This window comes from Panulirus ornatus, chromosome 30 (genome assembly GCF_036320965.1).
Source record: "Panulirus ornatus isolate Po-2019 chromosome 30, ASM3632096v1, whole genome shotgun sequence".
Classification (NCBI taxonomy): Eukaryota; Metazoa; Arthropoda; class Malacostraca; order Decapoda; family Palinuridae; genus Panulirus; species Panulirus ornatus.
The window spans coordinates 25,254,727-25,278,761 of NC_092253.1; the positions used below are offsets into that span (position 1 = coordinate 25,254,727).

At 46.3% G+C, this 24,035-nt stretch overlaps 1 pseudogene; it reads left to right on the forward strand.

Annotated features, from left to right (window-relative positions):
* The first annotated feature begins 4,584 nt into the window (after positions 1 to 4,584).
* Positions 4,585 to 23,270, forward strand: LOC139758507 (uncharacterized; annotated as a pseudogene).
* Positions 23,271 to 24,035: the final 765 nt, after the last annotated feature.

Genomic DNA, 24,035 nt, shown 5'->3' on the forward strand with positions numbered 1-24,035 from the left:
GTGAAGTGTTTTAGATATCTGGGAGTGGATCTGGCAGCGGATGGAACCATGGAAGCGGAAGTGGATCATAGGGTGGGGGAGGGGGCGAAAATTCTGGGAGCCTTGAAGAATGTGTGGAAGTCGAGAACATTATCTCGGAAAGCAAAAATGGGTATGTTTGAAGGAATAGTGGTTCCAACAATGTTGTATGGTTGCGAGGCGTGGACTATGGATAGAGTTGTGCGCAGGAGGATGGATGTGCTGGAAATGAGATGTTTGGGGACAATGTGTGGTGTGAGGTGGTTTGATCGAGTAAGTAACGTAAGGGTAAGAGAGATGTGTGGAAATAAAAAGAGCGTGGTTGAGAGAGCAGAAGAGGGTGTTTTGAAATGGTTTGGTCACATGGAGAGAATGAGTGAGGAAAGATTGACCAAGAGGATATATGTGTCGGAGGTGGAGGGAACGAGGAGAAGAGGGAGACCAAATTGGAGGTGGAAAGATGGAGTGAAAAAGATTTTGTGTGATCGGGGCCTGAACATGCAGGAGGGTGAAAGGAGGCAAAGAATAGAGTGAATTGGAGCGATGTGGTATACCGGGGTTGACGTGCTGTCAGTGGATTGAATCAAGGCATGCGTATGGGGTTGGGTTGGGCCATTTCTTTCGTCTGTTTCCTTACGCTACCTCGCAAACGCAGGAGACAGCGACAAAGCAAAAAAAAAAAAAAAAAAATATATATATATATATATATATATATATATATATATATATCTATATATATATATATATATATATATATATATATATATATATATATATATATATATATATATATATATATATTCCTTTGAGTCCACGGGTAAATGAAACACGATAAGTTCCCCAGTGCACTTTTGTGTGATAATCACATCATCAGGGGAGACACAAGAGAGAAATATAACAGTCAGTTGATATACAACGAAGAGATGCAGCTAGGATGCCTATCTATCATCTCCTTCAGGATCCGTCGCTCCTGTCCATCATTTCCTTCAGGATCCGTCGCTCCTCTCTATCATCTCTTTCAGAATCCGTCGCTCCTCTCCATCATCTTCACAATCCGTCACTCCTATCCATCATCTCCTTCAGGATCCGTCGCTCCTGTCCATCATCTCCTTCAGGATCCGTTCGTCCGTGCGGTGGGAGAGAGACATCTGGTTTTTGCAGACCAATCAACGACCGGTTGCATGTTGTTGTTGGATCTGATCCTACGTCTCGTGTATTTCAAAAATAAAGCGAAAAAACAACAGATTACATTTCAAAATACACTTTTTATCTTATGAAGTAAGAAACATGTGTTGGAGTAACGAAAAAAATTTAAATATGCACCGGTTTCCAACAACCAATGCAAAGACAATATTTTTCCTGCTAACGCGAGAGACAGCGACAAACTATAATGAAAGAAAAAAAATGAATAACTATATGTTTACCAAATGGCATCCTAGCTGCGTCTCTTCGTTGTATATCAACTGACTGTTATATTTCTCTCTTGTGTCTCCCCTGATGATGTGATTATTACACGAAAGTGCACTTGGGAACTTATAGTGTTTCATTTCCCCGTGGACTCATAGGAATATATATATATATATATATATATATATATATATATATATATATATATATATATATATATATATATATTATCCCTGGGGATAGGGGATTAAGAATACTTCCCACATATTCCCTGCATGTCGTAGAAGGCGACTAAAAGGGGAGGGAGCGGGAGGCTGGGAATCCTCCCCTCTGGGTTTTTTTTTTTTTTTTCCAAAAGAAGGAACAGAGGGGGGCCAGGTGAGGATATTCCCTCAAAGGCCCAGTCCTCTGTACTTAACGCTACCTCGCTAATGCGGGAAATGGCGAATAGTATGAAAGAAAAAAAGAAATATATATATATATATATATATATATATATATATATATATATATATATATATATATATATATATATATATATATATACATATTTTTTAAACTATTCGCCATTTCCCGCGTCAGCGAGGTAGTGTTAAGAACAGAGGACTGGGCCTTTGTGGAATATCCTCACCTGGCCCCCTCTGTTCCTTCTTTTGGAAAAAAAAAAAAAAAACCAGAGGGGAGGATTCCCAGCCTCCCGCTCCCTCCCCTTTTAGTCGCCTTCTCCGACATGCAGGGAATATGTGGGAAGTATTCTTAATCCCCTATCCCCTGGGATAATATACATATATATATATATATATATATATATATATATATATATATATATATATATATACATATATTTTTTTTTCACACTATTCGCCATTTCCCTCGTTAGCAAGGTAGCGTTAAGAACAGAGAACTGGGCCTTTGAGGGAATATCCTCACCTGTCCCCCTTCTCTGTTCCTTCTTTTGGAAAATTAAAAAAATAGAGAGGGGAGGATTTCCAGCCCCCCCCCCTCCCTTCCCTTTTAGTCGCCTTCTACAACACGCAGGGAATACGTGGGAAGTATTCTTTCTCCCCTATCCCCAGGGATAATATATATATATATATATATATATATATATATATATATATATATATATATATATATATATATATATATATATATATATATATATATATATCTTTTTTTTTTTTGCTTTGTCGCTGTCTCCCGCGTTTGCGAGGTAGCGCAAGGAAACAGACGAAAGAAATGGCCCAACCCACCCCCATACACATGTATATACATACACGTCCACACACGCAAATATACATACCTACACAGCTTTCCATGGTTTACCCCAGACGCTTCACATGCCCTGATTCAATCCACTGACAGCACGTCAACCCCGGTATACCACATCGATCCAATTCACTCTATTCCTTGCCCTCCTTTCACCCTCCTGCATGTTCAGGCCCCGATCACACAAAATCTTTTTCACTCCATCTTTCCACCTCCAATTTGGTCTCCCACTTCTCCTCGTTCCCTCCACCTCCGACACATATATCCTCTTGGTCAATCTTTCCTCATTCATTCTCTCCATGTGCCCAAACCATTTCAAAACACCCTCTTCTGCTCTCTCAACCACGCTCTTTTTATTTCCACACATCTCTCTTACCCTTACGTTACTTACTCGATCAAACCACCTCACACCACACATTGTCCCCAAACATCTCATTTCCAGCACATCCATCCTCCTGCGCACAACTCTATCCATAGCCCACGCCTCGCAACCATACAATATTGTTGGAACCACTATTCCTTCAAACATACCCATTTTTGCTTTCCGAGATAATGTTCTCGACTTCCACACATTCTTCAAGGCTCCCAGGATTTTCGTCCCCTCCCCCACCCTATGATCCACTTCCGCTTCCATGGTTCCATCCGCTGCCAGATCCACTCCCAGATATCTAAAACACTTTACTTCCTCCAGTTTTTCTCCATTCAAACTTACCTCCCAATTGACTTGACCCTCAACCCTACTGTACCTAATAACCTTGCTCTTATTCACATTTACTCTTAACTTTCTTCTTTCACACACTTTACCAAACTCAGTCACCAGCTTCTGCAGTTTCTCACATGAATCAGCCACCAGCGCTGTATCATCAGCGAACAACAACTGACTCACTTCCCAAGCTCTCTCATCCCCAACAGACTTCATACTTGCCCCTCTTTCCAAAACTCTTGCATTCACCTCCCTAACAACCCAATCCATAAACAAATCAAACAACCATGGAGACATCACACACCCCTGCCGCAATCCTACACACATATATATATATATATATATATATATATATATATATATATATATATATATATATCTGGGAAGCAGATCGGCCACACCTCAGCGGAAGGTATATAAAGCGGCAGCAAAATTATGGTCCTATCCAATATATATATATATATATATATATATATATATATATATATATATATATATATATATATATATATATATATATATATATATATATATATCCCTGGGGATAGGGGAGAAAGAATACTTCCCACGTATTCCCTGCGTGTCGTAGAAGGCGACTAAAAGGGGAGGGAGCGGGGGGCTGGAAATCCTCCCCTCTCTATTTTTTTAATTTTCCAAAAGAAGGAATAGAGAAGGGGGACAGGTGAGGATATTCCCTCAAAGGCCCAGTTCTCTGTTCTTAACGCTACCTCGCTAACGCGGGAAATGGCGAATAGTTTGAAAAAAAAAAAAAAAAAAAAAATATATATATATATATATATATATATATATATATATATATATATATATATATATATATATATATATATGCACACAGAGAAAAACTTTGCTGTTGCCTACGAGGGTACGCGGCATCATAATATGACTTTCTTTGCTGAAATCCTTCCTACCTTTCAATATTTCTCTGAGCCGTTTCAGTGGACGATCTCATGAATGTTTTACAAGTGTAAATGGTTGACTGTTGTAAACAGCAGCTCCATCGGGGGTTTGGCTCCCTGACCACCCCACATAAGCAGATAGGATTCAGCTGGGGTTCGAACGGAGTTGAAGGTCGTGAGGGAGGGGGAGGGGGGGAACGTCTCTTCCCGCCAACCACAGAACAAGCGAGCACCGGGGGAGCAGGTCGGCCACACCTCCGCGGAAGGTATATAAAGCGGCCGCGGTCCGGGAAGGTAGGCATTGATTGACCTGTGCTACCACTGTACACTCCTCCCCGTGAACACTCTGACAGGTAGGTTGTGAATTGTACGTGCAGTGCTTCCCCGGACAAGCTATATACGGTACTTGAAACTGTGCTTAGAAGTGTATATGTGTGTGTGTGTGTGTGTGTGTGTGTGTGTGTGTGAGTACTGTACTGGTGCGTACCATCCGACCGTACTCTTGTATTGGAACGTTCAACCTAAAGGAATCAATATTTGCCTGAGTCGAGTCTTCATGGAAGCACCGCCATTCTTTGGGGCTCCTCAAAACTGGTATGGTTGTGGTGAGGTCCGCTCACGACACAGTCCAACCTGAATAGCATAGGCCATTTTGATGGTCTGTCTGGCCTCTCCTTGATACTATACGTTCGATCACACTTACGCAAAATCCTCGACACTGTTTTTCGTCACGTAAAACTTGATGTTTTGTTAATATTACGATATATATTGTAGATCTAACACTTAGCAACTCTCTTGATTCATCTCCGCAAAGGTTTACGTACATTACAGGCACGGTTATACATGTAAATAAAAGCATAATCATCATCATATTTATATATATATATATATATATATATATATATATATATATATATATATATATATATATATATATTCTTTTCTTTCTTTCATACTATTCGCAATTTCCCGCGTTAGCGAGGTAGCGTTAAGAACAGAGGACTGGGCCTTTGAGGGAATATCCTCACCTGGCCCACTTCTCTGTTCCTTCTTTTGGAAAATATAAACAAAAACGATGTAAACTATCGAATGAACAGGCAAGCGCTCCTGCTGTTCATTAGAGCAAGGTATTTCGTATAGCTTCAGATATCAACATATTATTTTTAACAGTTTGCTAAAACATGTATAGCCAGATGTTACCGTTCACAAGGGCCTCCGTGGTGTAGCGGATCGCGATACTGGCCGTCTTGTGTGTACGGGGCCGCCTGGGATCAAACCCGCTTTGGTTCGAATCCTGGTCGCAGTAGCCGGTCCACAGTGCACCTAGCTGTTCATCCTCCCCTAGAGGCTGATCTGTAAAATAGGTATCGGGCATAGGTTAAGCTTAGAAGACGGAGCAACACGAGTTAAAGAAAAAACTCTCGCCGACAAATTACTCACACATAGTAATCAGTAACTACAAAATGATAGTCAGTCAGGCCAGCAAGCGATCCTCTGCAGTGTTGCCAGACCCCCGGCCGTCGACCGACCTTGCCTTCCGTATTCCCTGAATTTTTTTTATGAAGTCGCAATATATGTCCCCGAAAACTTATTTTTTAAGGGCTGTATGTAACCCATGCTTCGTGGATAGAATACATTACGCTTCCTCACGTAGAAGGTAATCAATTGGTTTGGGGGCGAAAGTAGATTTAGATAACTTTGGAGGTCTGTGGGCCACATATCTTGCCTAAGTGTATAAGCGAGTCCGTTGCTAGGATCGGCCTCAGTGCCGCTTCAGACGTGAGAGGGGGAGTATTGTCTCATCGCATCCCGGAGATTTTTTTTTCTTTTTTTTCCCCTTCTTCCGCGTCCAGACATATCCTTACATGGCTACTCTGATACAAAAGAAGGTTGACACTTGAGGTCAACTTCTGAAGTATGAAATCAACTTAAGGGTTCGTTGACAGCGGTAAAATGCGGTGGTCTATTGCAATGTACATTCTATCGTGGGACCCGTTGTCAGATGTGGTTGTCAGACATTCAGTTTATCAGGTTTTTCGAACAGCGATTAAGCTCCATTTGTCAAGACATCAAATTCTTAATATTATTTCCTAATATATATATATATATATATATATATATATATATATAAGTCTGTTGGGGATGAGAGAGCTTGGGAAGTGAGTCAGTTGTTGTTCGCTGATGATACAGCGCTGGTGGCCGATTCATGTGAGAAACTGCAGAAGCTGGTGACTGAGTTTGGTAAAGTGTGTGAAAGAAGAAAGTTAAGAGTAAATGTGAATAAGAGCAAGGTAATTAGGTACAGTAGGGTTGAGGGTCAAGTCAGTTGGGAGGTAAGTTTGAATGGAGAAAAACTGGAGGAAGTAAAGTGTTTTAGATATCTGGGAGTGGATCTGGCAGCGGATGGAACCATGGAAGCGGAAGTGGATCATAGGGTGGGGGAGGGGGCGAAAATCCTGGGAGCCTTGAAGAATGTGTGGAAGTCGAGAACATTATCTCGGAAAGCAAAAATGGGTATGTTTGAAGGAATAGTGGTTCCAACAATGTTGTATGGTTGCGAGGCGTGGGCTATGGATAGAGTTGTGCGCAGGAGGATGGATGTGCTGGAAATGAGATGTTTGAGGACAATGTGTGGTTTGCGGTGGTTTGATCGAGTAAGTAACGTAAGGGTAAGAGAGATGTGTGGAAATAAAAAGAGCGTGGTTGAGAGAGCAGAAGAGGGTGTTTTGAAATGGTTTGGGCACATGGAGAGAATGAGAGAGGAAAGATTGACCAAGAGGATATATGTGTCGGAGGTGGAGGGAACGAGGAGAAGTGGGAGACCAAATTGGAGGTGGAAAGATGGAGTGAAAAAGATTTTGTGTGATCGGGGCCTGAACATGCAGGAGGGTGAAAGGAGGGCAAGGAATAGAGTGAATTGGATCGATGTGGTATACCGGGGTTGACGTGCTGTCAGTGGATTGAATCAGGGCATGTGAAGCGTCTGGGGTAAACCATGGAAAGCTGTGTAGGTATGTATATTTGCGTGTGTGGACGTATGTATATACATGTGTATGGGGGTGGGTTGGGCCATTTCTTTCGTCTGTTTCCTTGCGCTACCTCGCAAACGCGGGAGACAGCGACAAAGCAAAAAAAAAAAATATATAATATATATATATATATATATATATATATATATATATATATATATATATATATATATATATATATATATATATATATATATATATATATATATATATATCTTTTTCTTTCTTTTAAACTATCCGCCATTTCCCGCATTAGCGAGGTAGCGTTAAGAACAGAGGACTGGGCCTTTGTGGAATATCCTCACCTGGCCCCCCCTCTGTTCCTTCTTTTGGAAAATTAAAAAAAAGAAAAAAAAAACGAGAGGGAGGATTTCCAGCCTCCCGCTCCCTCCCCTTTTAGTCTCCTTCTACGACACGCAGGGATTACGTGGGAAGTATTCTTCATCCCCTATCCCCAGGGATATATATATATATACATACATATATATATATATATATATATATATATATATATATATATATATATATATATATATATATATATATATATATATTCTCTTCGTCATACTCAGCTCACTATCACATATCTCTCTTATTTTATCATTACTTACTCGGTCAACCCTCCTCACAGAAGATACTCATCACACATATACTTCACTTCCAGCACACTTATCTTTTTTTCCGATCTTTTTCTTCTCATTCTGAAATGCAACTCACACAGTCTGACCGACACTGATACGAGTTAAGATTACATCATGAGCATCGGTCATTTTTTTCTCAAAGTTATTAACGAGTTAATGATGTATTTAGAGTGATTGTGACATTAAACAAACGCGTATATATATATATATATATATATATATATATATATATATATATATATATATATATATATATATATATATCTTTCATACTATTCGCCATTTCCCGCATTAGCGAGGTAGCGTTAAGAACAGAGGACTGGGCCTGAGAGGGAATATCCTCACCTGGCCCTCTTCTCTGTTCCTTCTTTTGGAAAATTAAAAAAAAATTAACTTTCGAAAATGACGTAAACATTTACGATCACTGATGCCTCTCTCTCTCTCTCTCTCTCTCTCTCTCTCTCTCTCTCTCTCTCTCTCTCTCTCTCTCTCTCTCTCTCTCTCTCTCTCTCCTGATGGTAGACAGCCACCGACCAAGGAGGCGCAACTGGTACTGTCCGCCGTGGTATTTTGGTAGGTTTAGTGCCCAGGTGAGGCAGCTTTGTCAAATTTCATTCCAGGTACGCAGATCGCTGTCTTTTCTTCCTGTCATTCTGGCATACAGTCCACACACACACACACACACACACACGCGCGCGCGCGCGCGCGCGCGTGCGCATTCAGTCTCTGCCTCACAGGAAACACGTAACTCACGACTCATTCTTCGTAACCCTACATATATTTCCCCTGTGGTGAGCACTACGCACAATCAGTCCCGCTTTTTGGCAAATTCTCGTCTCAAGTCTTCGTCAATAATGTCTCACTGTCTCTCTTAACTAATGAGTCAATTAATAATACAACACCAGGTTCCTTTTGAAGGGGCTCCTGCAGCCTAAAGACTGCGCTCCAATCAGCAGAGGGAAATGATGGACTCCTTTGAGGTGAAAAGTTCCTTTTTATCCGCTGACAATTGATGTCCACCCGCCAAAAGCGACAGTTATCCACCCCGTCAAAAGCAGATATAACAAAGCTGATAACCACATAGAACAGAGGCCTCAGAAGAATCACCAGCTCTCTAGCAGCCAGAAGCACTCAACATCTACACAACGAAAGAAACATCCCCCCCCCCCCCCCCCCCCAGTGCAACCGCATCTCAACATTGCTCTGTGCTCAGTTCACTGCGACAGCACCAGACCCTTGCCATCCAAACCCGTCCATTAGTATTTAACAACCACTAAACGGAAATAAAGAGCTCATCCTATGATCATCCCAGCCCCCAGAGAAGCATTCCACTCATAAAATGTATACTCCCCGAAGTGACACGACAAGCACCTAACAACCGCCCTGCCAACCTAGTCATAAACACGAGTCCACCAGATATACGCTCATGTGAAACCATACTCCCAAGACATGTACGTGTTACACTTTCCCTTCTACGCTCAGGACATCACCCATCTCAACAAATTTACAACCACAGTACAACTAATATCATGATGAAGACACTAATCATCTCCAACTCATTTGCTATGCAATCTCCCCACCATGTGTCCTCTGGCCACCTACACACGCAACATTACCACACTAGGACCTGCAGTCTAGTGGGGTGTGCGTGGCTGGCTTCCTGAGAGCCGCAGGAACTCCCTGAAGACAGAAGATAAAATCTTTTCCCCTTCCTACGCCATCTTGACCACGGCTGGGTGACGTAAGGTTACGTGAGGGTTTTGCCTATGCTACAAGGTGAATGTCTTGCTTATGACCATCACAATGATACACTTCCCATGTGTGGTTCTTTCCTCTGCTCGTAGTAATGTTACACAGTAAGGTTGGTGGACCTCTTTTTTTCGGGTTCAACTGACATTCTTTTGTTTCCTGTATCCACTGAACAGAAGCTATATATTTTCGCCATAAATTTCAAATCCTTTAAAGTAAATGTCCCATGTATATATTTTGAGGGGGTTACGCTAATCTTTAAAAGTTTTCTTATAAAAGAACCATTAACATTCCAATGAACCCTTGTCATCATGAAACGGAAGGAAAGTCTTTTAAACAAATTGCTTTGTAAGAGAGGCAGTTCACCACCCGATCCCTCCGTCAATTAAGCCACCACACATCACGCACTGACCGGTCAGCTCCTTTTCATGCGTTCCTATCATCGCCAAAACATAATCATCATCTCTCAAAGTGTTATGGCGGACTCGAAACACCGTTTGTGTAACAGAAATTACGGCGGCTGCCCAGCTGCGCGGACCATATGGTCCGAGACGAGCGTCTGCGGCGGCGGACCAACGTACGTACAGTATACGTGACCCACATCATAACTCCTTCCCGAGCCGCGGCCCCTCTCGCTCCCTACAACCCTTCCCTCACTTTCACTCTCACCTCACAGCCTTTCCCTCGCCTTGTCCTCTACGCCCGTCGCTCAGGACAGCCGTTCACCCGCCGTATTTTCACTGGGCCGAGACTCCAAGACAGGCGGCCGGTCGGCACTGTCGTGTAGGTCTTGACCACAGATCGAAATCGTATCACGAAAATGTTGCTACGCTTCGGACAGCCAGTAGGATGACCAGTAGGCTTCGGACAGCCAGTCGGATGACCAGTAGGCTTCGGACAGCCAGTCGGATGACCAGTAGGCTTCGGACAGCCAGTCGGGTGACCACTAGGCTTCGGACAGCCAGTCGGATGACCACTAGGCTTCGGTTATCCAGTAAGCTTCGGACAGCCAGTCATCATTCTAACTGTCCACGTTTAACTGAGGCCGAGACAACCACTCATTCTCTTCAGTTAGCTGTATATATTACATCAGAGAGCCACTCAGTTCGTCCAGCGTGGACCATCCACTCCTAGTTTTGTTTAAAACGTTGTAATCATCGCTCTATCAGGTAAATCATCGCTGTAAATCATCGCTCTGCTGGGTAAATCATCGTTGTAAATCATCGCTCTGCTGGGTAAATCATCGCTGTAAATCATCGCTCTATCAGGTAAATCATCGCTGTAAATCATCGCTCTGCTGGGTAAATCATCGTTGTAAATCATCGCTCTGCTGGGTAAATCATCGTTGTAAATCATCGCTCTGCTGGGTAAATCATCGTTGTAAATCATCGCTCTGCTGGGTAAATCATCGTTGTAAATCATCGCTCTGCTGGGTAAATCATCGTTGTAAATCATCGCTAAACCTGTTAAAAACGTATTACATCAGAGTGGCCCCTGACAGCCACTCAAATTGTGTCCACACAAAAGAAACATCAAAATGCAAAATGAGCATCACCGAGGTTTATGTGGAAGACGGCGCGGGAGGATGACATGTGAGGAAGAGAATATAAGCGGGAAGATAAAATCCAGAGATGTAGCGAGCAAGGGAGAGGCACACGACCGAGCCAGCAGGGGTCATGGTGCCTGGCAACAACACCCTACCTTCCTCGCCGCCACACTCCCTCACCACCAGCCTCCCTCACCGCCAGCCTCCCTCACCACCAGCCTCCCTCACCACCAGCCTCCCTCACCACCAGCCTCCCTCACCACCAGCCTCCCTCACCACCAGCCTCCCTCACCACCAGCCTCCCTCACCACCAGCCTCCCTCACCACCAGCTTCCCTCACCACCAGCCTCCCTCACCGCCAGCCTCCCTCACCACCAGCCTCCCTCATCACCAGCCTCCCTCACCACCAGCCTCCCTCACCGCCAGCCTCCCTCACCACCAGCCTCCCTCATCACCAGCCTCCCTCACCACCAGCCTCCCTCACCACCAGCCTCCCTCACCACCAGCCTCCCTCACCACCAGCCTCCCTCATCACCAGCCTCCCTCACCACCAGCCTCCCTCACCGCCAGCCTCCCTCACCACCAGCCTCCCTCATCACCAGCCTCCCTCACCACCAGCCTCCCTCATCACCAGTACCGAGCCACCCTCACCACCAGTACCCAGCCTCCCTCACCACCAGCCTCTCTCACCACCAGTACCCAGCCACCCTCATCACCAGTAACCTCCAACACCAGTAACCCTCACCACCAGCCTCCCTCACCACCAGCCTCCCTCACCACCAGCCTCCCTCGCCACCAGCCACCCTCACCACCAGCCACCCCCACCACCAGCCTCCCTCACCACCAGCCTCCCTCACCACCAGCCTCCCTCACCATCAGTAACCCCCATCACCATTCATCCTCACACGCCTCATCTTCCCCTCATCTGTGGGATGTGAGGACGTGGTGTGAGGGACAGATGAGTCAGTACTCCAGTGATCCAGCGCATCGTGTGCTGAACCTCTGGTGCGTCGTAAAGTGAAGGTAGCGCACGACCGATATACTCAGGGGAGACTTTCCCTTTCCTGAGTGTCTGTGTGTGTATGTGAGAGAGAGAGAGAGAGAGAGAGAGAGAGAGAGAGAGAGAGAGAGAGAGAGAGAGAGAGAGAGAGAGAGAGAGAGAGAGAGAGAGGGGCGACCTTCCCTCACTGTTGCTGCCTAGCAAGCCCGCTGACCTGCCGCCCCTCACCTGGCATTCCTTACCTGGCACTCTTCACCTGCCGCCCCTCACCTGGCATTCCTTACCTGCCACCCCTCACCTGGCATTCCTTACCTGGCACTCTTCACCTGCCGCCCCTCACCTAGCATTCCTTACCTGGTACTCTTCACCTGCCGCCCCTCACCTAGCATTCCTTACCTGCCACCCCTCACCTGGCAGTCCTTACCTGGCACTCTTCACCTGCCGCCCCTCACCTAACACTCCTCACCTGCCGCCCCTCAGTTACTGGGGCACTCTTGACCGTATCCCAGTAACTACCTCCTCCTCCTCCTCCTCTGAGTTCTCATCCGTGCTCCACCATGTGTCCTCTGGCCTCCTACACACCCATGCTCCACCATGTGTCCTCTGGCCTCCTACACACCCATGCTCCACCATGTGTCCTCTGGCCTCCTACACACCCATGCTCCACCATGTGTCCTCTGGCCTCCTACACACCCATGCTCCACCATGTGTCCTCTGGCCTCCTACACACCCATGCTCCACCATGTGTCCTCTGGCCTCCCACACACCCATGCTCCACTATGTGTCCTCTGGCCTCCCACACAGACCGTCACACAGGTGTTGCCAAAAGATGTGTCGGCCTAAGAACGGGCATGACCGCACGTGTCCTACAGATGGAGGGAGTGAGGGGCTGCTGAACAGTGTGAGGCAGACGATGTGAGAATGTACTATGTCGTCCCACATGAGGAGGGAAGGACCAAGGAACAGCCAGCAACACGTGAGGCCAGGGTCCTCCCCGCCCTCGGGGGAAGGGAGAACGGCGCGTGATGTAACACGTGTGAGAAAGTGCAGAGAGAGAGAGAGAGAGAGAGAGAGAGAGAGAGAGAGAGAAGAGAGAGAGAGAGAGAGAGAGAGAGACTTGACCTGTGACCCCCCGGAGGATGCTCATATTAGCCCCAGTGTCCCGCCCACAGCCCCACTCACGCCACACAGTCACATGTTCCCAGCCTCTCACTACCCACTCTCTCTGGTCGGCTGGGGTTTGTCCTCAAAAAAAATCGAAAATCATTTTTCTCTTTTCGTAATGGCTGTGTATATTTTGTTCAAAACATTGACGAAATCTTTTTCCTCACTGAACATTATGCCGTTCCCGTTGAAGCGGTTCCGTTTGTACGTGCCAGTTGTGCAACACCTGTTGTGCTTACGACAGAGAGGGTTAGGGTGCATGGTGCAGCCAGCCATGCTGCCTGGCCCGCTCCTGCAACAGACCATCTACTCACAGGCAGGATACCTCCTATATATCTAATCAAATAATTTCTTTCGGCCATATATATATATATATATATTATATATATATATATATATATATATATATATATATATATATATATATATATATATATATATAAAGCTGCGTAGGTATGTATATTTGCGTGTGTGGACGTACGTATATACATGTGTATGGGGGTGGGTTGGGCCATTTCTTTCGTCTGTTTCCTTGCGCTACCTCGCAAACGCGGGAGACAGCGACAAAGCAAAAAAAAGGAAAAAAAATAAAGTTTCTATGATTTTTGACTTACTTTCAACACGTAAAGAAGGTGTTCAATATATTTCGGCTGGTGGTTTATTGACCCTGACATCTGATACGGTTTAAATAACCAATCAACCAAACCTCTTTGTGACATAATTCATGATAAACTATAATTATGCAAATGCTATCTCTCTCAGTCTTAAGAGTCCAACTAAATCGATTTCAAAATATCATAACTGCACTTCCTAGACGCCACAGAAAGACGGAGTTACGTAGAAATTCACTTAAGACTTTTATTTTCTAATCAATTAGAAATTTGTCAATACAAGGTACCCAGCTGTCCCTGTGTCTGTATGTAGTGTCGTACGACTACTGGCAGCGTTATGCCGCCTTATATCCACGTGTTCACACATACATGAGTCACATAACAGTCATGAAGCACAATCATGCCAATATATTAAAAACAAAAAGTCCTCACTTCTTCGTTTTCTTTGATGAAGCTACAGAAGAACATGGAAGTTGTAGGGGTAACTGATTAAATCTAGGAGGCCAGTACTGCAAACTCATTGTTACTGAGATTTCGATCCTGCTTTATTAATCCCCAACTTTAACATTTTTTCTATACCTATATATTAAAGTTATCTTACTCTATGACTAATTCGTAGACTGCTGGGTTGCAATTACTATCTAAAAGAATGATTCCCTGATGCATAAATCGCCCACCAGAGAGATTGTACCATCACCATCTCTTGACGGCAGGAGGCCCCACTCTCGTCGAAGAGAACTTCTCGATATATATATATATATATATATATATATATATATATATATATATATATATATATATATATATATATTATTATTTTCATTTATTATACTTTGTCGCTGTCTCCCGCGTTTGCGAGGTAGCGCAAGGAAACAGACAAAAGAAATGGCCCAACCCCCCCCCCATACACATGTATATACATACGTCCACACACGCAAATATACATACCTACACAGCTTTCCATGGTTTACCCCAGACGCTTCACATGCCTTGATTCAATCCACTGACAGCACGTCAACCCCGGTATACCACATCGCTCCAATTCACTCTATTCCTTGCCCTCCTTTCACCCTCCTGCATGTTCAGGCCCCGATCACACAAAATCTTTTTCACTCCATCTTTCCACCTCCAATTTGGTCTCCCTCTTCTCCTCGTTCCCTCCACCTCCGACACATATATCCTCTTGGTCAATCTTTCCTCACTCATTCTCTCCATGTGCCCAAACCACTTCAAAACACCCTCTTCTGCTCTCTCAACCACGCTCTTTTTATTTCCACACATCTCTCTCACCCTTACGTTACTTACTCGATCAAACCACCTCACACCACACATTGTCCTCAAACACCTCATTTCCAGCACATCCATCCTCCTGCGCACAACTCTATCCATAGCCCACGCCTCGCAACCATACAACATTGTTGGAACCACTATTCCTTCAAACATACCCATTTTTGCTTTCCGAGATAATGTTCTCGACTTCCACACATTCTTCAAGGCTCCCAGAATTTTCGCCCCCTCCCCCACCCTATGATCCACTTCCGCTTCCATGGTTCCATCCGCTGACAGATCCACTCCAGATATCTAAAACACTTCACTTCCTCCAGTTTTTCTCCATTCAAACTCACCTCCCAATTGACTTGACCCTCAACCCTACTGTACCTAATAACCCTTGCTCTTATTCACATTTACTCTTAACTTTCTTCTTTCACACACTTTACCAAACTCAGTCACCAGCTTCTGCAGTTTCTCACATGAATCAGCCACCAGCGCTGTATCATCAGCGAACAACAACTGACTCACTTCCCAAGCTCTCTCATCCCCAACAGACTTCATACTTGCCCCTCTTTCCAAAACTCTTGCATTCACCTCCCTAACAACCCCATCCATAAACAAATCAAACAACCATGGAGACATCACACACCCCTGCCGCAAACCTACATTCACTGAGAACCAATCACTTTCCTCTCTTCCTACACGTACACATGCCTTACATCCTCGATAAAAACTTTTCACTGCTTCTAACAACTTGCCTCCCACACCATATACTCTTAATACCTTCCACAGAGCATCTCTATCAACTCTATCATATGCCTTCTCCAGATCCATAAATGCTACATACAAATCCATTTGCTTTTCTAAGTATTTCTCACATACATTCTTCAAAGCAAACACCTGATCCACACATCCTCTACCACTTCTGAAACCACACTGCTCTTCCCCAATCTGATGCTCTGTATATGCCTTCACTTGGGAAGTAGACTTGTGTGAGGAAGTACCAGGAGAGAATGAGTACAGAATGGAAAAAGGTGAGAACAATGGAAGTAAGGGGAGTGGGGGAGGAATGGGATGTATTTAGGGAATCAGTGATGGATTGCGCAAAAGATGCTTGTGGCATGAGAAGAGTGGGAGGTAGGTTGATTAGAAAGGGTAGTGAGTGGTGGGATGAAGAAGTAAGAGTATTAGTGAAAGAGAAGAGAGAGGCATTTGGACGATTTTTGCAGGGAAAAAATGCAATTGAGTGGGAGATGTATAAAAGAAAGAGACAGGAGGTCAAGAGAAAGGTGCAAGAGGTGAAAAAAAGGGCAAATGAGAGTTGGGGTAAGAGAGTATCATTAAATTTTAGGGAGAATAAAAAGATGTTCTGGAAGGAGGTAAATAAAGTGCGTAAGACAAGGGAGCAAATGGGAACTTCAGTGAAGGGCGCAAATGGGTATATATATATATATATATATATATATATATATATATATATATATATATATATATATATATATATATATATATATATATATATGTATTATATTACATTATACTTTGTCGCTGTCTTCCGCGTTAGCGAGGTGGCGCAAGGAAACAGACGAAAGAATGGCCCAAACCACCCACATACACATGCATATTCATACACGTCCACACACGCACATATACATACCTATACATTTCAACGTATACATATATATACATACACAGACATGTACATATATACACAAGTACATAATTCATACTTGCCTTTATTCATTCTTGTCGCCACCCCGCCACACATGAAATGACTCCCCCCCCCCCCCCGCATGTGCGCGAGGTAGCGCTAGGAAAAGGCAACAAAGGCCATGTTCATTCACATTCAGTCTCTAGCTGTCATGTAATAATGCACCAAAACCACAGCTCCCTTTCCACATCCAGGCCCCACAGAACTTTCCATGGTTTACCCCAGACGCTTCACATGCCCTGGTTCAGTCCATTGAGGGCACGTCTACCCCGGTATACCACATCGTTCCAATTTACTCCATTCCTTGCAAGCTTTTCACCCTCCTGCATGTTCAGGCCCCGATCGCTCAAAATCTTTTTCACTCCATCCTTCCACCTCTAATTTGGTCTCCCACTTCTCGTTCCCTTCACCTCTGACACATATATCCTCTTTGTCAATCTTTCCTCACTCATTCTCTACATGTGCCCAAACCATTTCAATACACCCTCTCCTGCTCTGTGCTATGTTCAAACAGAAACTGATATAATTCCCATGACTACAGACCTCCAACTTACGACAGGTCTTCGACTTGCTCCAGGACCCTCGCTCTTACCTCCTTGAGCAGAGTAAACTGCCTCTCTTCCTACACGTATTCAGTCACTGTCCATCATCAGATGTATCTGCAGCAACTCTCATGAAGCATCTCTGACAGCCTTGTCATACACTTTCTCAATCTTTCTCCAGTTATTTCTCATGGTCATTCTCAAGAGCAAACTTCTTTCCCACATATCCTCTACGTCTCCCGTTACCACAGCGATATTCCTAGTTGCCTGTTCTGTGCAAGCCATCACACTCTTAAAACCCAAACACGCACACACCCAAGCATCTCACCAGGTAGAGTCACCAAACTTAAAAAACAAGCATTCATAAACTTCCATTGTTGTCGCATTTGTAATCATTGCAAGCACAGTATACTTGATCTTTACCAGCAGTGAGGCACCTCGCCTTGACCCATACACAATCAAGTACCTCGAGAGCAATTCCGTTCTCTCCTGACAGTATAACAAGTGTCATAATTCTCCCTCTGCATCCCAACTTGTCCCTTACATAGCACATCCGCCTTCCATCATCTAGCCCATTCAGCGGTACTTCAAAACTCTCACTCCATCTTCTAATATCTTTGTCTTCTCTCATTCCCCCATCCAAGATATCTTTTTTTCTCTCTCTCGCCTAAAATTATGTAGCTCCTCTAAAAACATTTTCTTATTCTCTCTTTGCCTTCTTTTTCCTTTTTCATACAATTCTTTTGACTTGCTACTTTCTCTGGTACACCTCCCACTCACACGCACTCCTTCACTGCAGATCCTGTCCATTCACCTCTCTTATCTGCTTCACTAGTACTTTTAACCTCATTCTTCCTTTCACTGTCCTTTCTCTAAGCCTCATTTTACCTTTCACTGTCCTTTTTCATACATACCACCTCCTACATACCACAATCGTCATAATTTAGCACTGTTTTCCTAACTGTACTTCCACTCCCCTTTCTCTTCCTTAGTTTATGCCAATCCTCATTCGATCCCCAGGAATCTCAGCTCAAAATACATTTTTCCAAGCTCACTCACTTTCATCCTTCTTTCACATGAATATATTTCTCTTTTCTTTGCACAACTCTCGACTGACATGCTAACCCATGTAAACTTGTATATCCACCTTTTCCTACACAATATGTTCCTGTTCACCGTTTCTTTTTCCCAACACACAACCGCACACGTTTTGCCACATTTCTGTTTATACTGGGGATCCCTTGATATGGTGCAGAGGAGCGGCTTTATCAGCTGGAGAGTTAGCTACAGAGGTCGGAAAAAAAGGAGAAAAGGTTGGATTACAAAAGTTGCGGGAGATGCTGTTGGTTGAGAGCCAGTAAAACCTATCACTTGAAAAAGATAAAATCTGTACAGTTTCTTAGGAATGCTCGGCTGTACGAGTAACAACTTTACAATTATTCTAAGCAGAAACGAAGGCAGAATGTGAGTCAGGAGGGAGAAGTTTCATGGCCAGGTGTTATTTGCCGATACGGCAAACAACTGAAGAAAGACATTCAAACAACGATTGAGAGTATAACGGATTTGTAGAAGGGATATATGACCATATGATCTGCTACATGGTCAGCACAGCTGTAGTCATCCCGGCTGCTAAGATAGTAGTGGTATTAAAGAAAGTCATTATGAAAGCTTCGCATGGAAAACGATCACGTTAACATTGTCGTTTCGAAGAAAAAAACAATATCTATATCTTTCTCAGGATCAAGAACAATTACAGTCTTTCAATATCTCAGAACTTTCTCTCCGGTGACAATACCACACATGCAAAGTCTTGATTCATCAGTGCCTCGGGTGTCTTATAAATGTGCACATGTACGGAGGGTTTTTCACTGTATTATTTTTGTTTAATGTGGCAAGGAGCGGGGCCGGTGTGTCGGGCGGTGAAGTCCGCGTGATGTGACCGTGTGTGACGTCACTTCTGGACGCGCGCTCCTCCCGGCAGCGAGAGCAACACGGGTCACGTGGTTGGACTTGACCGCCCAGACGCGCGCGCGCCGCTCCTGCCGGTACTGAGTCCAACCAGTGAGTGTTGCGTCTCGTTGCAGGATGCGAGCCGTGCTAGTGGCGACGGTGGTGGCGGTGGCCTGCATGCCTCCTGCGGCGGCCCAGCTCCAGTTCCTCAACAACTGGCTGGGCGGCGGTTACCTGCCGCCAGATAAGGACACCGCGGGTGGAGGCACCTGTGACAACGTCATCCAGACCACGACAGTCTTCGATCTCCAGACGCAGCAAGTGGCGCAGCCCGTCACCCTGCAACGCACAACGACCGCTGTGGCACAGGCGGTGGTAACGGAGGTCCAGGCCGTCACGACCACCATGGTGCAGACTGAGAGCCGCCTGGTACAGGTGCCCGTCACCCGCACCTACGAGCAGGTGGCTCAGGCTGTCCAGACCCGCATTGCTCAGGTGCCCTTCCAGCCTGACCCCGTCGTGGAGCAGGTCACGCGGACGATGGTCGTGGCCTCGACCCAGGTCGAGGAAGAGGTCGAGACCAGCATCACCCAGGTGGTGCAGACCATTCTGGTGACCAGCACACAGGTGGAAACTGCCCTCACTACCACCTTCCAGACCCAGGTGGAGACGGAGGTGCAGGTGGAGACGGAGGTGGTCACGCCGGACCCTGTGCTCAGCACACTCGTCCAGACGACCCAGGAGGAACAGACCGAGGTGACCCAACTGCCTGACGTCACTTCCGTTGTTGACACAGTTGTGGTGCAGACGGAAGACTCCACCAGCTTTGTGACCCCGGCGCCCGTGGTCATCACCCAGGTGGTCACGGAGACTCAGGTGGAGACTCAGACCCAGGAAGTGGTCGAGACCCAGCAGGTGGTTGCCACCGAGGAGGTCACACAAACTGAGGTGCTCCAGGTCACAGAGACCAGCATTGATTCCGTGACCTCAACAGAGGTGGTTGAGGAGGTCGTCGTCCAGACCAGCACACTGGTGGTCGACCGCCAGGTGGTGGAGACTGAGCTGGTAGAGCAGGTGGTCACATCCACACAGATCGTGGACGAAGTTGACCAGCGCTTCGTCACCAGTACGGCCGTCGAGCAAGTCACCGACTTCCAGACGGTGACTGGCGAGGTGGAGGTAGTTAATGAGGTGGTGACCCAGGTGGAGGACCAGGTCCAGGTGGTGACCCAGACTGTTGACAACGTCATCCAACAGACGGTCAGTCAGGTGGTCACCGCACCTTGTACGCAGACAAGCATGGGTTACGGCTACCCTCGACCTGCTCGTCCCTTCATGTATGGCTAGTCTTGGCCAGGCCAGCTCTGTCTCCAGCACGCACACCCACACCGAGACTCAGGCAACGGACCAGCGGTGTCCACCTGATAAACAATGACCCACTTGCTTCCAGTGGTCACTGAAAGTAAGATGTCCCCGTTGACATCCGCAGTGAAGGCCATGTTTTTCTGCTTCCCTTCTACATGTGCCATTGCCGCTACAGGTTAGCGGATCCCGTAATGATGCACAGCTGTTTTACCTCTAAGACGCGACACGATGGACAGAATCATCAGTAAAATCTTGTCTTGCACTGCAGACGTCTTCTCTCTGGTTCCAGAAAATTTGGAGCCATTCAGCATCACCTATGTTGATGTCTATGTAATATTTTTTTGTAATATATTAACTATTAAACTTTCTATAAAACATCTGATACTTCACATATACCTTGAATTATCTTTGTCAGACGTTCATAAGACACAAGGTAAGTTCCGTCACCGAGTTACTGTTGTGAAGCAAGCAATATTTGTGGTACAGTGTGGTATGGCAGGTGCGTCTTGTGGTCGTGTATTAACTTTCTCTCTCCTGGGCAGGATGGGTCGAGGTGCTGTGCTGCTGGTGTTGCTCCTGGTGGAGGGAGGGACCTGGGCTGCCAAGTTAACCCCTCTCAGTCCTTCGTTTGCTGGTGCGCCAGACACCAGATTTAACAACGTCCTCAGCCCCTACCTGCCCCCGGTCACTGAGAGTCCACTTCCCGGTTCCACATGTGGAACGACCATTGTGACGGAGACCAACGTACAGGTGCAGACCCAGGTGGTGCCCACTACAATATACAGCCAGGTGGTGGTGACCAGGACAGACGTCTCCACCACTACAGTGGTGGAGGCCCAGACTATCACCAACACAGAGAGTGTGGTCAACACCGTCTTCAATACTGAGTACGTCACCAATACCCGGACCGTAACAACGACCGTCACAGAGACGTCAACCGTAACGCTGCCAGCCCAGACCATCTACAACACCGTCACCGAGACTCGCGTCTCCACTGTGCTCGTCCAGACCACAAGCACCCTGGTAGAGACCAACATTGTACCCAGCACCATCGTCCAGACAGAGTTGTCGACCATAGTGGTGGCGACGACCCTGACCAGCCTGGAGACCCAGTTTGTGACGACGACTGTGAGCAGCGTCCTGCCCGCCCAGACCATCGTCCAGACCCAAGTGGTCACCTCGACCAGTGTCGTCACCCAGACACTTCCAGCAGAGACAATCGTTAACACCGTCACAATTGTCTCTACTGTCGTTAACAACGTGGTGTCCACCTTACCCGCCCTGACCTCCCAAGGTGGTGACGACTCAGGTGGTACCCGTGGTGACCACCATCTTTGACACGCAGGTGGTGACCAACACCCAGACCCAGACGGTAGAACGCACACAGTTCATTACCGAGACCCAGACGGAGGTGGAGACGCAGGTGGTTCCTACCACGGTGGTGACCTTCCAGACCCAGGTGGTGACGGAGACGGAGGAGAACGTGATCACCTCTGTGGTCTCCGTGCCAACCACCATCGTGGAGACTGCCGTCTCCACCCGAGTGTCCGTGGTGGAGGAGACGGTGGTGGTGACGGAGACGGAGCGACTCACTGAGGTGGTGTCCGTGCCCGGAGGTGTCTCCACCGTCTTCAGCACCCAGGTCGTCGTCAACCCCGTCCTGACCACCGCCTTGGTCACCAGCGATGTGGTGAACATCGTCACCGTCACCCAGACGATGCAGGGTTACTGCAACACCAAGATGGGTTACGGATACAAGCCGCCACGCAACCCAATGTACTACTAAACCAACGATAGTGTTGCTGTTGGCAGCAATGAGGGCCTGAGTCAGCTGCTGGTAGCTCCTCTCCCTCGACAGCTGCTGATAGCTCCTGGTCCTCGACAGCTGCTGGTAGCTCCTGGTCCTCGCCAGCTGCTGGTAGCTCCTCTCCCTTGTCAGCTGCTGGTAGCTCCTCGTCCTCGCCAGCTGCTGGTAGCTCCTCTCCCTTGTCAGCTGCTGGTAGCTCCTGGTCCTCGCCAGCTGCTGGTAGCTCCTCGACCTCGCCAGCTGCTGATAGCTCGTCGTCCTCACCAGCTGCTGGTAGCACCTGGTCCTCGCCAGCTGCTGGTAGCTCCTCGTCCTCGCCAGCTGACCGGAGCCAGGCACTCACTGGACGGTGCTGAGGTCACAAAACGCTCCTCCCTGCCGGAGGCAATGTCCCTCCTCAGCACGCACGGAGCACCTACACTCTCGCTTGTCATGTGCCATCCTGTCCACTCTCCACGGCACATTTTGCCCGCACTGTGTTTCACGAGAAAGTAAAACGATTATACTTACCTGCTGTATATACAAACATACAATGATACTGTGCCTTTGTAATAAAATCTGTTTGTAAATGTTTCACTTCATTTCCCAGTTATTTCATCAGCATGTGATAACTGTGACGCTTCACATTATGAACGGTTTCGTCAACTTGTAGGTAGAGGTCACGAATGATGCCATGGTTCCTGGTGTAGAAGATGCAGGTCACGAATGATGGCATGGTTCCTGGTGTAGAAGATGCAGGTCACGAATGATGGCTTGGTTCCTGGTGTAGAAGATACAGGCCACGAATGATGGCATGGTTCCTGGTGTAGAAGATACAGGCCACGAATGATGGCTTGGTTCCTGGTGTAGAAGATGCAGGTCACGAATGATGGCATGGTTCCTGGTGTAGAAGATACAGGTCACGAATGATGGCATGGTTCTGGTGTAGAAGATGCAGGTCACGAATGATGGCTTGGTTCCTGGTGTAGAAGATACAGGTCACGAATGATGGCATGGCTCCTGGTGTAGAAGTAACCATAGCATAGGTTGACCTGGGTTTGTGTGGTAGTAAGAAACATCATGACGGGTTGATTTCTGCAGTGTCACACTGCTTTTCACTGACACTGCAAACACTGCAGTAGTAGCCAGAGACTCAACCCAGGGATGTGTCAGAACATCTTTCCAGGCCTGTGAGTGTATTTCTGAATAGGCCTGATATCAGCAGCCAACAGCTAATTTCTGATCCACAACTTCTGCAGTTCACTGTAAATACACTTTCTCCTGCAGACACCAACAGGCTGTAGGATATTGTTGATATGAACACGAGGTGATAGCCGTTTGCTGATTGGTCAGCG